This window comes from Panulirus ornatus, chromosome 65 (assembly GCF_036320965.1).
Source record: "Panulirus ornatus isolate Po-2019 chromosome 65, ASM3632096v1, whole genome shotgun sequence".
In the NCBI taxonomy this organism is placed as follows: Eukaryota; Metazoa; Arthropoda; class Malacostraca; order Decapoda; family Palinuridae; genus Panulirus; species Panulirus ornatus.
Window position 1 is genome coordinate 24115588 of NC_092288.1, and position 14884 is coordinate 24130471.

Consider the following 14884-nt stretch of genomic DNA (forward strand, 5'->3'; position numbering starts at 1 on the left):
ATACTTGCCCCTCTTTCCAAAACTCTTGCATTCACCTCCCTAACAACCCCATCCATAAACAAATTAAACAACCATGGAGACATCACACACCCCTGCTGCAAAAAGTACATATGTAGCGAGAGTACATAAGGTGTGGGTAAGCCACACCTCCAGTCGTTGGCAACACTGGCAGCTACACCTCCCGTCGTTGGTAACACTAGCAGCTACACCTTCCGTCGTTGGCAACACTAGCAGCTACACCTCCTGTCACTGGCAACATTAGCAGCTACATCTCCGGTCGTTGGCAACACTAGCAGCTACATCTCCGGTCGTTGGCAACACTAGCAGCTACACCCCCAGTCGTTGGCAACACTAGCAGTTACACCTCCAGTCGTTGGCAACACTAGCAGCTACACCTCCAGTCGTTGGCAACACTAGCAGCTACACCTCCCGTCGTTGGCAACACTAGCAGCTACACCTCCAGTTGTTAGCAACACTAGCAGCTACACCTCCAGTCGTTGGCAACACTAGCAGCTACACCTCCAGTCGTTGGCAACACTAGCAGCTACATCTCCGGTCGTTGGCAACACTAGCAGCTACATCTCCGGTCGTTGGCAACACTAGCAGTTACACCCCCAGTCGTTGGCAACACTGGCAGCTACACCCACACAGAAAACGGGGTTCAGAACCTCTTTGAACTCGAGGAAAATCCTTTGTGGTGTTTCTTAGGAGGCGCATTTCCTCCTTCCAGTCACCTCCTCAACTGGAAAAGACATCTGTAAAAACGGTGTGGTTATCCTAGCGAGTGGGCCAGGGATGGGTGGGTTCCTGCCTCCGAAAATGGTGGGTTCTTGAGTTGACGCTGCCTCCGGGAATGGAAGGTGACTTGCTTGGACGTAAAGTGGGTTGGAAGGTTAGTGGGCTGGTGGGCTGGAAGGTTTGTGGGCTGGTGGGCTGGAAGGTTTGTGGGCTGGTGGGCTGGAAGGTTGGTGGGTTTAGTAGACTGTCTGGTGGGCTGGGAGGTGAGCGGGCTGGTGGGCTGGAAGGTTTGTGGGCTGGTGGGCTGGAAGGTTGGTGGGTCTAGTAGACTGTCTGGTGGGCTGGGAGGTGAGCGGGCTGGTGGGCTGGAAGGTTTGTGGGCTGGTGGGCTGGAAGGTTGGTGGGGCTAGTAGACTGGTGGGCTGGGAGGTTAGCGGGCTGGTGGGCTGGAAGGTTTGTGGGCTGGTGGGCTGTAAGGTTGGTGGGGCTAGTAGACTGGTGGGCTGGGAGGTGAGCGGGCTGGTGGGCTGGAAGGTTTGTGGGCTGGTGGGCTGGAAGGTTAGTGGGTCTAGTAGACTGGTGGGCTGGAAGGTTGGTGGGGCTAGTAGACTGGTGGGCTGGAAGGTTAGCGGGCTGGTGGGCTGGGAGGTTAGCGGGCTGGTGGGCTGGAAGGTGGATGGGTCTAGTACACTGGTGGGCTGGAAGGTTTGTGGGCTGGTGGGCTGGAAGGTGGATGGGTCTAGTAGACTGGTGGGCTGGGAGGTTAGCGGGCTGGTGGGCTGGAAGGTTATTGGGTCTAGTAGACTGGTGGGCTGGGAGGTTAGCGGGCTGGTGGGCTGGAAGGTGGGTGGGTCTAGTAGACTGGTGGGCAGGAAGTCTGAGCGACCTCACTTTGTCATTATCGTGGTGGGCGGTGTTGAGTATCTCCCGTGTAAAGGAGGTGTCGGGGACAGTGTCAAAGGCTTTCGGGGACAGTGTCAAAGGCTTTCTGGATATGTATTGCCACTAGTATCGTGCGGGATGGGGGTCTTGACGCTATATCATGTTGGCGAGAATGTGACGTGTGGCTCAACATTGCTGTGGATCACCACCAGCGCTTCAGTGGATGTCAGGTGTCACTCCCTTGCCCCAGGTGGGTGTCGTGTCTTTTCGCCTCACCCTGGCATTCAGTCCACAAACATGCCAGTCTCTCCTTCTCACACTCGCCGTAAGTACATATCGTGGCTACCACGCCCCTCCCTCTACCACCACGCCCTCCCTCACTACCACCACGCCCTCCCTCACTACCACCACGCCTCCCCCCTCACCACAGCGCTACCTCCCTCCCTCCCTGGCCACCACCACCACCACTCCCATCCTCACCACACCCCCCTCACCCCCTGGTCACCACACCCTGATCGGCGTAATGACTTTGTTCAGTGGTCTGATGACTTACCCACCCGATATATTCCTTTTTAAACTTTTCATATAATCGGCACATCCTTCCCCATTAGGTTTCCCTCCACTTATCCACAAGTTGGTATCAACAAATACCACACACACACACACACACACACACACACACACACACACACACACGTTTTCCTTGACCCAGAACTGAACATTAAGGTCTGGACACCATTGCTCTAGCGTTAGCAAGAAAAATGCAGCCATGAATCCACCACAGAGGATAAGGTCATAAACTGTGTCATTTCCCCGGGTTGACCAGCCCTGAAGGCGGGGTGGTGTGGTGAGGTGGTCAGGCCACCTCAGGCCACCACAGAAACTTTCCATTTAACCTTTGAGTACGACGGTATACGACCCTTGAGCACGACGGTATACGACCCTTGAGCACGACGGTATACATCCCTTGAGAACGACGGTATACGACCCTTAAACACGACGGTATACGACCCTTGAGCACGACGGTATACGACCCTTGAACACGACGGTATAACGACCCTTGAACACGACGGTATACGACCCTTGAGCACGACGGTATAACGACCCTTGAACACGACGGTACACGACCCTTGAGCACGACGGTATACGACCCTTGAGCACGACGGTATACATCCCTTGAGAACGACGGTATACGACCCTTAAACACGACGGTATACGACCCTTGAGCACGACGGTATAACGACCCTTGAACACGACGGTATAACGACCCTTGAACACGACGGTATACGACCCTTGAGCACGACGGTATAACGACCCTTGAACACGACGGTACACGACCCTTGAGCACGACGGTATACGACCCTTGAGCACGACGGTATACGACCCTTGAGCACGGCGGTATACGACCCTTGAGCACGACGGTATACGACCCTTGAGCACGACGGTATAACGACCCTTGAGCACGACGGTACACGACCCTTGAATACGACGGTATAACGACCCTTGAGCACGACGGTACACGACCCTTGAACACGACGGTATAACGACCCTTGAGCACGACGGTATACGACCCTTGAGCACGACGGTATACGACCCTTGAGCACGACGGTATACGACCCTTGAGCACGACGGTACACGACCCTTGAACACGACGGTATAACGACCCTTGAGCACGACGGTATACGACCCTTGAGCACGACGGTATACGTCCCTTGAGCACGACGGTATAACGACCCTTGAGCACGACGGTACGACCCAAGGGTATTGATGACCTGGGCCTTCGACCTGACCCATAAAGAGAGCCAGGCGAAGGAACGCAGGAGACGTGTGAAGATAAGAAGAAGGCTGATGATAAGGGCAAGACGAAGGCTATAAAGAGATAACAAAGAAAATGAAAATGAAAGAAAGAAAATGAAAACGAATGAGAGTGAATGTGGGGAATTCCCTTAGAAAATGGGATGAAGAAAACCGAGAAAAAAATGGTATTTATGAGGAAGACATCGGACTGTCCCCAGACATTATGAGGAAGACATCGGACTGTCCCCAGACATTATGAGGAAGACATCGGACTGTCTCCATCTCATCGTCCACTCACACTGCAGGACCGTGTGCCGGTCGGCTAGCACGTCAAATGCGACATCTTACGCAACCGGCATCCGGCTGGCTAAGGAGGACTGGCGTAGGTTGAACGAAAAACGCCAAAAAAAAAACCAAAAAAACCCACAAAACACAAAAAACGCATTGCCCGGTTGCCTCCTGTGAGGGTTGAACTCACGACCCCTGGTTTACGAGACCAGCGCTCTGCCACTGAGCTAAGGAGGCATCCGAGATCCCTCCCTGGCTCAGCTCGGCTCACTCTTCCTCCCCGCGCGCACACAGACACACACACACCCCACACACACCCCACACACACACACCCAACACACACACACACACACACCACACACACACACACACACACACACACACACCACACACACACACACACCCCACACACACCCACCCCACACACACACCCTCGACAGTACGAGCGAAGAGGACAGTGTGTCTATTACACTCATATAAACTATGTATATAGGGACATGAGGAGTGGTAAAAGAACGATGAGGAAGGAAGTTGTAGAACGTGAGGGAGGAGGAGTGTGAGTTGTGGAACTAAGGAGGAGAAATCAATAACTCGTTGGGTCGGGTTGTGATTGCCTGCCTGTGCCAACGTGTGAGACCCGGTGGTTGTGAGGTCGATGTGTCAGTCAGTCAGTGAGTGGGAGGGTGTGTCAGCGAGTCAGTCAGTGACTGGAGGTGTGTCAGTTAGTCAGTGAGTGACTGGGGGTGTGTCAGCGAGTCAGTGAGTGACTAGAGGTGTGTCAGTCAGTGACTGGAGGTGAGTCAATGAGTCATTCAGTGACTGGAGGTGAGTCAGTGAGTCAGTCAGTGACTGGGGGTGTGTCAGTGAGTCAGTCAGTGACTGGGGGTGTGACAGTGAGTCAGTCAGTGACTGGGGGTGTGTCAGTGAGTCAGTCAGTGACTGGAGGAGTGTCAGTGACTCAGTCTTGCCAGCGATGTACTTGGCCACAGCCCACCTGGTCCTGGAGGAGGCGCGCATCACCTCCAGGTCTCCCCAGCTCCTGGTTTTCGACCACCTTCTGCGTCTCCGTCGCCCGGGGACCCTGCTGGTGTCTCTCTCAGGACGGCCCTCACACCAGCAGAAGGGGTGGTAGGAGCGTCTTGGGCGCCCTCACGCCAGCAGAAGGGGTGGTAGGAGAGTCTTGGGCCCTCACACCAGCAGAATTGGTGGTAGGAGCGTCTTGGGGGCGTCTGATGGCTGGCGGAAGTCCTCTCGAAGGTAATGGACGTCTGTATCAAAGGACCTCGATGGAAAGCAAACAGGCACAGACCACCACGCCCTCTGGTGGCTGGTGGTGGTGATAGTGGAAGGTATCAGAAGCATTGAGATTAATGTACGTCGTGTGTTTGAAGTCTTTGTCAAGTGTGTTCGTCGATTTGTATGTAGTGTTGCTCTCAGTCATGTTGATCACCCATTCCATTTTGCAAGTTCAGTTCAAGATAGAGTAATTTTGCCTCATTCGAAAGGAAACTTTGGCCCGATACTACAAGTGTGGTAAATCTATTATACAGGTATTTAGATCGAGTTTGGCAAAGACTTTGACCACTTGAATTGAAGTCAGATTACCTCCCAACCCTCTCTTTTCTAAGCTAAATCAGTTCAGGTCTTCCAACCGACTTTCTTCTGATGTTTTTTTTTCCTCAGTTCGGGAATTATCTTGGATGCTCCTCTCTGTACTCCCTCCATCTTGTCTGTGTCTATTTTTTTCACATACGGCGACCAAAACAGAACACGGTGGATGATGATTAGTTTCTTAAACTTGGAATTCGAACGTCTTAATGAAGTCTAGAATTTTTGGACCCATTTTTGTGCCCTGCTTACTTAGCTTTGGGTCATGGGAGATTCTTGCACTTAGTTCTTCTACCTGATTGACTTCTTGCAGCTCAACGTGGTTCGTACTGTAGCTCACCCTCTTAGTCCCACTGCGGACGCATACAACTTTCCACTCATCAGTTTCTCTGTCTTTTCTTTCAGTGGTAGACGTTCTGTTTCCTGGTGTGGCTTGGTTTCCCACCTTAGCGTCGTCTGCGAATTTGGATGTATCACAACGCAGACCATCTTCATAGACGTGGGTATATTCGAGAAAGGGAATTGGCTCTAGGATTGATCCCTGTGGCACGCCACTTGTCACGTCTGACCACTCACAAGTGTTGACCGTCTGTCATTATCATGTTCACGGCCAAGTCAGCCAATATATATTCTCCCCACCAGAGTACGACCCCAGTTCATACTATGGGACTTAAGTTGTACTATTGATGTTTGATGTGGGGCTTCATCAACTATTATCATTTGAAGCCTCAATTTCAATTTCATAATGGGGAAAACGGGGACAGAAGTGAACGTCATACAGTCAAGACGTCTATTGCTCACGTACTAACCAAAGGAGAAGACGAATTGATATTGTATTTTCCTCCATTACCCATGTTTTCCCCCCCAGGACTCCTCCTAACCTCACACGCGAAGCACTTGGACCCACCGTGTTCCCCCCAGGGTACGGGAGAACCCGGGGGGCCCCTTCCTGGCCGGAAGTGGGGCGCTGCTGCTGCTCCTGGTGGAGGTGTGAGAGAAGGAAGGAGGCGGGGGTCGTCGCTTGCTCTGGGTGGAGGGAGGTCGTCTTGGCCTGGTGCCTCCAGCGATGGAACCTGACGCAACCCGAGTTTTGTGCCACAGTCTACCTTCGCCTCCCTCCCTCCTCCCGCCTCTCTCTCTCTCCCTCCCTTCCTCCTACCGCCTCCTCCTCCTCCTCCTCCTCCTCCTCCTCCGCTTGATTTGATGACGTCATTGATGTGTGTCCCCCCTTTTTGCCCCAGTGCCCCCCCCCCCCTGCCTCAAGGCAGCTGCGTGTCGTATGAACTGGTAGGGAGGTACACTCTCTCTCTCTCTCTCTCTCTCTCTCTCTCTCTCTCTCTCTCTCTCTCTCTCTCTCTCTCTCTCTCTCTCTCTCTTTCTCATCATGTCTTTTCTTTTTTTCCTTATATATTTAATCAATTTCTTTTCTTCTTCTAGTACGTGCCTGTCTCCATCATTTCTTCGTACTGAAGCGGGGTTAATATAGCCTCTTCTTCCCCCCCTTCTCCTCCAGTGTTGACAGACTCATGACAAGCCTTCCCTCCTCCTTTATTATAACGTAAGACAGTAGCCCAGGACCAATCAGATGTCTTGTCGTGTTTTCTTCACGTTTCCACCATGACATAGAGTTATGACCCAGTGTCTTGCAAGACATAGACGATGACCCAGTGTCTTGCAAGACACAGACGATGACCCAGTGTCTTGCAAGACATAGACGATGACCCAGTGTCTTGCAAGACACAGACGATGACCCAGTGTCTTGCAAGACATAGACGATGACCCAGTGTCTTGCAAGACACAGACGATGACCCGGTGTCTTGCAAGACGCAGACGATGACCCAGTGTCTTGCAAGACACAGACGATGACCCAGTGTCTTCCAAGACACAGACGATGACCCAGTGTCTTGCAAGACACAGACGATGACCCAGTGTCTTCCAAGACACAGACGATGACCCAGTGTCTTGCAAGACACAGACGATGACCCAGTGTCTTCCAAGACACAGACGATGACCCGGTGTCTTGCAAGACGCAGACGATGACCCAGTGTCTTGCAAGACACAGACGATGACCCAGTGTCTTGCAAGACGCAGACGATGACCCAGTGTCTTGCAAGACACAGACAATGACCCGGTGTCTTGCAAGACACAGACGATGACCCAGTGTCTTGCAAGACACAGACGATGACCCAGTGTCTTGCAAGACACAGACAATGACCCGGTGTCTTGCAAGACACAGACGATGACCCAGTGTCTTGCAAGACACAGACGGTGACCCAGTGTCTTGCAAGACACAGACGATGACCCGGTGTCTTGCAAGACACAGACGATGACCCGGTGTCTTGCAAGACACAGACGATGACCCCGGATGGTGTGAGCCTTGCGTGTGTGTGTGTGTGTGTGTGTGTGTGTGTGTGTCCTTGCCTTATCCCTCGCCATTTCTATCATTCTTTCACCCCGTGATGCTCCCCCCTCGTGCTAACCCTGTGCTGTTACTGTCGTCTCTTGTGTGACTGTCAAAAAAGCGCTACTTTCTCTAGACACCAGCAAGGCTTATTGGTCCTGACGGCATCCAACCCCGTGTGCTGAAAGAGCGTGTCCCAGAACTTGCGCCTGTGCTTGCTCGTCTATTCCATTTCTTTTTTAGAAACCAGAACTTTTCCTTCTTCTTGGAAGCATGCGTTGATGCATCCCTTCTAACATCACAGTCTTTGCAAGATGGTGGATGAATACTGACACAGGAATTATCTCTTCAGCTCTGGATTAATGAAGTCTGAGCAGTTTACGTATTGCTGGAGGCTTAAGTTACTTTCCAAGACTTGCCTACGTAGGGAAACGATGTTAAATCATCGCTGAAGGTCTAAGTTAGATCATCCTCACCTGATTTCAAAGACTTGTGGATGAAGGATATCATGTCACTTTAATCTAGTATTCCAATTCTTAATCCAGGTTTATCCATTATTATAAGATTATTCACAAATTCATCATCCATGAATTTTTTTCAACACGACAGACATGTCGTCCTAAAAAAAGAAGGATGAAAGTGCTTGCTGTTTGACTCTTGTCTTGTCGTGCAGAATGGTAATTTGAATATGTCAACAAACACTGGGGGGGGGGGGGGTTGCTATAAACACTGGGGGATGGGGGGGTTTGCTGTAAACACTGGGGGGAGGGGGGGGTTAGCTGTAAACACTGGGGGGAGGGGGGGGTTAGCTGTAAACACTGGGGGGAGGGGGGGTTTGCTGTAAACACTGGGGAAAGGGGGGGTGTTGCTGTAAGTGACATGTTTCAGTTATTTGTCAACTTTTTAATTCAAGCATTAGTTGTTTTTTTTTTTGTATATTTAAAGAATGACAGCTTCTAGTCGCCTTCTAGTTCCATAGTTGATGTAGTGGAAGGGACAAGTGTTCTAGTATCTAGAGATCTCTCTAGACTCTCGCTAGATGTGTCATAATCCCTCATCTACATATTTGAATCAGACGATGTTCATGGACGCCATGTTCTAAAGTCATTTTCATCCTTGTAAAGGTTATACACGACCAGAGGGGACGACCCATCGTCTTGCTCAAGGGTCGTGCCATCATGCTCAAGGGTCGTACCATCATGCTCAAGGGTCGTACCATCATGCTCAAGGGTCGTACCATCATACTCAAGGGTCGTACCATCATACTCAAGGGTCGTACCATCATACTCAGTGGTCGTACCATCATACTCAAGGGTCGTACCATCATACTCAAGGGTCGTACCCTCATACTCAAGGGTCGTACCATCATGCTCAAGGGTCGTACCATCATACTCAAGGGTCGTACCATCATACTCAAGGGTCGTACCATCATGCTCAAGGGTCGTACCATCATACTCAAGGGTCGTACCATCATACTCAAGGGTCGTACCATCATACTCAAGGGTCGTACCATCATGCTCAAGGGTCGTACCATCATGCTCAAGGGTCGTACCATCATACTCAAGGGTCGTACCATCATACTCAAGGGTCGTACCCTCATACTCAAGGGTCGTACCATCATGCTCAAGGGTCGTACCATCATGCTCAAGGGTCGTACCATCATGCTCAAGGGTCGTACCATCATACTCAAGGGTCGTACCATCATACTCAGTGGTCGTACCATCATACTCAGTGGTCGTACCATCATACTCAAGGGTCGTACCATCATACTCAAGGGTCGTACCATCATACTCAAGGGTCGTACCATCGTACTCAAGGGTCGTACCATCATACTCAAGGGTCGTACCATCATGCTCAAGGGTCGTACCATCATACTCAAGGGTCGTACCATCATACTCAAGGGTCGTACCATCATACTCAAGGGTCGTACCATCATGCTCAAGGGTCGTACCATCATACTCAAGGGTCGTACCATCATACTCAAGGGTCGTACCATCATACTCAAGGGTCGTACCATCATGCTCAAGGGTCGTACCATCATACTCAAGGGTCGTACCATCATACTCAGTGGTCGTACCATCATACTCAGTGGTCGTACCATCATACTCAGTGGTCGTACCATCATACTCAAGGGTCGTACCATCATACTCAAGGGTCGTACCATCGTACTCAAGGGTCGTACCATCATACTCAAGGGTCGTACCATCATGCTCAAGGGTCGTACCATCATACTCAAGGGTCGTACCATCATGCTCAAGGGTCGTACCATCATACTCAAGGGTCGTACCATCATACTCAAGGGTCGTACCATCATGCTCAAGGGTCGTACCATCATACTCAAGGGTCGTACCATCATGCTCAAGGGTCGTACCATCATACTCAAGGGTCGTACCATCATACTCAAGGGTCGTACCATCATACTCAGTGGTCGTACCATCATGCTCAAGGGTCGTACCATCGTACTCAAGGGTCGTACCATCATGCTCAAGGGTCGTACCATCGTACTCAAGGGTCGTACCATCATACTCAAGGGTCGTACCATCATGCTCAAGGGTCGTACCATCATACTCAAGGGTCGTACCATCATGCTCAAGGGTCGTACCATCATACTCAAGGGTCGTACCATCATACTCAAGGGTCGTACCATCATGCTCAAGGGTCGTACCATCATACTCAAGGGTCGTACCATCATACTCAAGGGTCGTACCATCATACTCAGTGGTCGTACCATCATACTCAGTGGTCGTACCATCATACTCAAGGGTCGTACCATCATATTCAAGGGTCGTACCATCATACTCAAGGGTCGTACCATCATACTCAGTGGTCGTACCATCATACTCAAGGGTCGTACCATCATACTCAAGGGTCGTACCATCATACTCAAGGGTCGTACCATCATACTCAGTGGTCGTACCATCATGCTCAAGGGTCGTACCATCATACTCAAGGGTCGTACCATCATACTCAAGGGTCGTACCCTCATACTCAGTGGTCGTACCATCATGCTCAAGGGTCGTACCATCATACTCAAGGGTCGTACCATCATACTCAAGGGTCGTACCATCATACTCAAGGGTCGTACCCTCATACTCAGTGGTCGTACCATCATGCTCAAGGGTCGTACCATCATACTCAAGGGTCGTACCATCATACTCAAGGGTCGTACCATCATGCTCAAGGGTCGTACCATCATACTCAAGGGTCGTACCCTCATACTCAGTGGTCGTACCATCATGCTCAAGGGTCGTACCATCATACTCAAGGGTCGTACCATCATACTCAAGGGTCGTACCATCATACTCAAGGGTCGTACCATCATACTCAAAGGTGTTAAAAGTGTATAGCTGTTTGCATAAAGCCTCAACTCCCTCCTCTCTTCCTCCTCCTCCTTCCTCCTCACTTCCTCCTCCTCCTTCCTCCTCCTTCCTCCTCTCTTCCTCCTCTCTTCCTCCTCTCTTCCTCCTCTCTTCCTCCTCCTCTCTTCCTCCTCCCCAGTACGACCCCTCATTGTGCCCCGAAATGTAAACAATAATATGGTGAGGGAGTCAGCACCTGCAGGAACCACAGATGTCGTCCACTCAACACCACCCAAAACACACACACGCGCACACACACACACACACACACACACACACACACACACACACACACACACACACCTACACACACATACACACACACACACACACCTACACACACATACACACACATACACACACACACACACACACACACACATACACACACACACACACATACACACACACACACCTACACACACATACACACACACACACACACACACACACACACACCTACACACACATACACACACACACACACACACAGGTCACATGAACATTGTGAAACAAAGGGAGCGAAAACACCACAGTGCATCTATAATGGTGTAGATGTGATGCCACGAGAGATGGAAACATAAGAGTTCTTGAATTCCACCCTGGCTAATGATGAGGTATGGAGAGAGAGAGAGAGAGAGAGAGAGAGAGAGAGAGAGAGAGAGAGAGAGAGAGAGAGAGAGAGAGATGACGACGAGAAAAAGGAAAGTGGGCGACAGGAGAGAATCCTTGAGAAACGCCATGGTTGATATAGAGTGGGAAGAGGAGGAAGGCGCTCCATCAGCCACGACCGCCAGCGAGACAAGTGTGCAAATGCCCACCTGTAGCCACAAATGCCCACCTGTAGCCACAAATGCCCACCTGTAGCCACAAATGCCCACCTGTAGCCACAAATGCCCACCTGTAGCCACAAATGCCCACCTGTAGCAACCATTGTTAAGTCGTGGTTAAGTGCGATGAATTAGTCAACACCGCTAGTATGTACGAGCCTGGCCCGTGTGATGAGATGTGAGTGAAAAATGTCGTGTCTCAAAATACAATTTAATGATATGACTCATTAACTTCATGCCTTGCTGGAGGTGGGTGGGTGGGTTGGGTGGGTTGGGTGGGTGGAAGACATTATCCCCAGCCCACTCCTGTGGCAGTCATCACGCTGCGGGGTTCGAACCCTGGCTGCGTGGTTAATGAGACATTGAAGTTAGCGGAGGCGAACGCCAGGACCACTTGAGAAAAAGAGAGAGAGAGAGAGAGAGAGAGAGAGAGAGAGAGAGAGAGAGAGAGAGAGAGGAACTTAGGTTAAGATTCAAGTATTTGTCTTCGTACTTTTGCAGGTTGAACTTTTTGTGTTTTTTATGTCCAGTTGAACTTTTTGTGTTTTTTATGTCCAGTTGAACTTTTTGTGTTTTTTATGTCCAGTTGAACTTTTTGTGTTTTTATGTCCAGTTGAACTTTTTGTGTTTTTTATGTCCGGTTGAACTTTTTGTGTTTTTACGTCCGGTTGAACTTTGTGTTTTTATGTCCGGTTGAACTTTTTGTGTTTTTTATGTCCGGTTGAACTTTTTGTGTTTTTTATGTCCGGTTGAACTTTTTGTGTTTTTATGTCCAGTTGAACTTTTTGTGTTTTTTATGTCCGGTTGAACTTTTTGTGTTTTTTATGTCCAGTTGAACTTTTTGTGTTTTTTATGTCCGGTTGAACTTTTTGTTTTTTTATGTCCGGTTGAACTTTGTGTTTTTTATGTCCGGTTGAACTTTTTGTGTTTTTTATGTCCGGTTGAACTTTGTGTTTTTTTATGTCCGGTTGAACTTTTTGTGTTTTTTATGTCCGGTTGAACTTTATGTGTTTTTATGTCCGGTTGAACTTTTTGTGTTTTTTATGTCCGGTTGAACTTTATGTGTTTTTATGTCCGGTTGAACTTTCTGTGTTTTTATGTCCGGTTGAACTTTGTGTTTTTATGTCCGGTTGAACTTTTTGTGTTTTTTATGTCCGGTTGAACTTTGTGTTTTTTATGTCCGGTTGAACTTTTTGTGTTTTTATGTCCGGTTGAACTTTCTGTGTTTTTACGTCCGGTTGAACTTTTTGTGTTTTTATGTCCGGTTGAACTTTTTGTGTTTTTACGTCCGGTTGAACTTTGTGTTTTTACGTCCGGTTGAACTTTGTGTTTTTATGTCCGGTTGAACTTTCTGTTTTTATGTCCGGTTGAACTTTCTGTGTTTTTACGTCCGGTTGAACTTTCTGTGTTTTTATGTCCGGTTGAACTTTCTGTTTTTTTATGTCCGGGTGAACTTTCTGTTTTTATGTCCGGTTGAACTTTGTGTTTTTACGTCCGGTTGAACTTTCTGTTTTTATGTCCGGTTGAACTTTGTGTTTTTACGTCCGGTTGAACTTTGTGTTTTTACGTCCGGTTGAACTTTGTTTTATGTTGGGTCTGACCTTGGCTGATGGTACGACGGATATGAACGATTGAACTGGTGTTCACTGAGGTTGATCGTGGAAGACTTTTGGCCAGAGGTTGAAGCGTAGTGCCTCAGTACACTGGGCAGAGGTGGTCCCTCGAGGCCTCTGCTAACAGGACCAATGCCCCGTGGCCTTCAAGACTTTGGTCTTCAAGACCCTGGGGGGGTTAGGTGGTGTGGCCTGCAGGAGGCAGTTACGTAGAAGGCATATCTAAATGGCCACACTCGTTCAGGGCTCAACTACGTGTTGGTATGAGGTCAAATGATCCCAGCGTCTCGTATTGACCTCATTCGGGCTCAAGGAAGAACGAATACCCGGATATATATATATATATATATATATATATATATATATATATATATATATATATATATATATATATATATATATATATATACTCCTATGAGTCCACGGGGAAAATGAAATACGAAAAGTTCCCAAGTGCACTTTCGTGTAATAATCACATCCTCAGGGGAGACACAAGAGAGAAATATAACAGTCAGTTGATATACATCGAAGAGACGAAGCTAGGACGCCATTTGGTAAACATGTGATTGGACTCACGCGCAAAATTGTGATCCTTTCCAATATATATATATATATATATATATATATATATATATATATATATATATATATATATATATATATATATATATATATATATATATTTTTTCATACGATTCGCCATTTCCCGCATTTGCGAGGTAGCGTTAAGAACAGAGGACTGGGCCTTAGAGGGAAAATCCTCACCTGGCCCCCTTCTCTGTTCCTTCTTTTGGAAAATTAAAAAAAAAACGAGAGGGGAGGATTTCCAGCCACCCGCTCCCTTCCCTTTTAGTCGCCTTCTACGACACGCAGGGAATACGTGGGAAGTATTCTTTCATATATATATATATGAAAAATGTAAGAAATAATTTAGAAAACTGAAACTTCTATCTTGAAATGAAATTAAAAAAATGAATGTCACATTATATATATATATATAATGGAACCATGGAAGCGGAAGTGGATCATAGGGTGGGGGAGGGGGCTAAAATTTTGGGAGCCTTGAAAAATGTGTGGAAGTCGAGAACATTATCCCGGAAAGCAAAAATGGGTATGTTTGAAGGAATAGTAGTTCCAACAATGTTGTATGGTTGCGAGGCGTGGGCTATGGATAGAGTTGTGCGCAGGAGGATGGATGTGCTGGAAATGAGATGTTTGAGGACAATGTGTGGTGTGAGGTGGTTTGATCGAGTAAGTAACGTAAGGGTAAGAGAGATGTGTGGAAATAAAAAGAGCGTGGTTGAGAGAGCAGAAGAGGGTGTTTTGAAATGGTTTGGGCACGTGGAGAGAATGAGTGAGGAAAGATTG

At 48.7% G+C, this 14884-nt stretch overlaps 1 protein-coding gene and 1 non-coding gene across 3 annotated transcripts in view; one reads left to right on the forward strand and one right to left on the reverse strand.

The window, feature by feature from the left end:
• The window catches only part of l(1)G0289 (lethal (1) G0289), a 523775-nt gene that overhangs the window by 273851 nt on the left and 235040 nt on the right, over positions 1 to 14884 (forward strand). The gene's annotated exons all lie outside the window — the stretch shown is intronic.
• On the reverse strand, positions 3871 to 3942 carry TRNAT-CGU (transfer RNA threonine (anticodon CGU)). The gene has a single exon. It is a non-coding gene; the product is annotated as a tRNA-Thr (tRNA).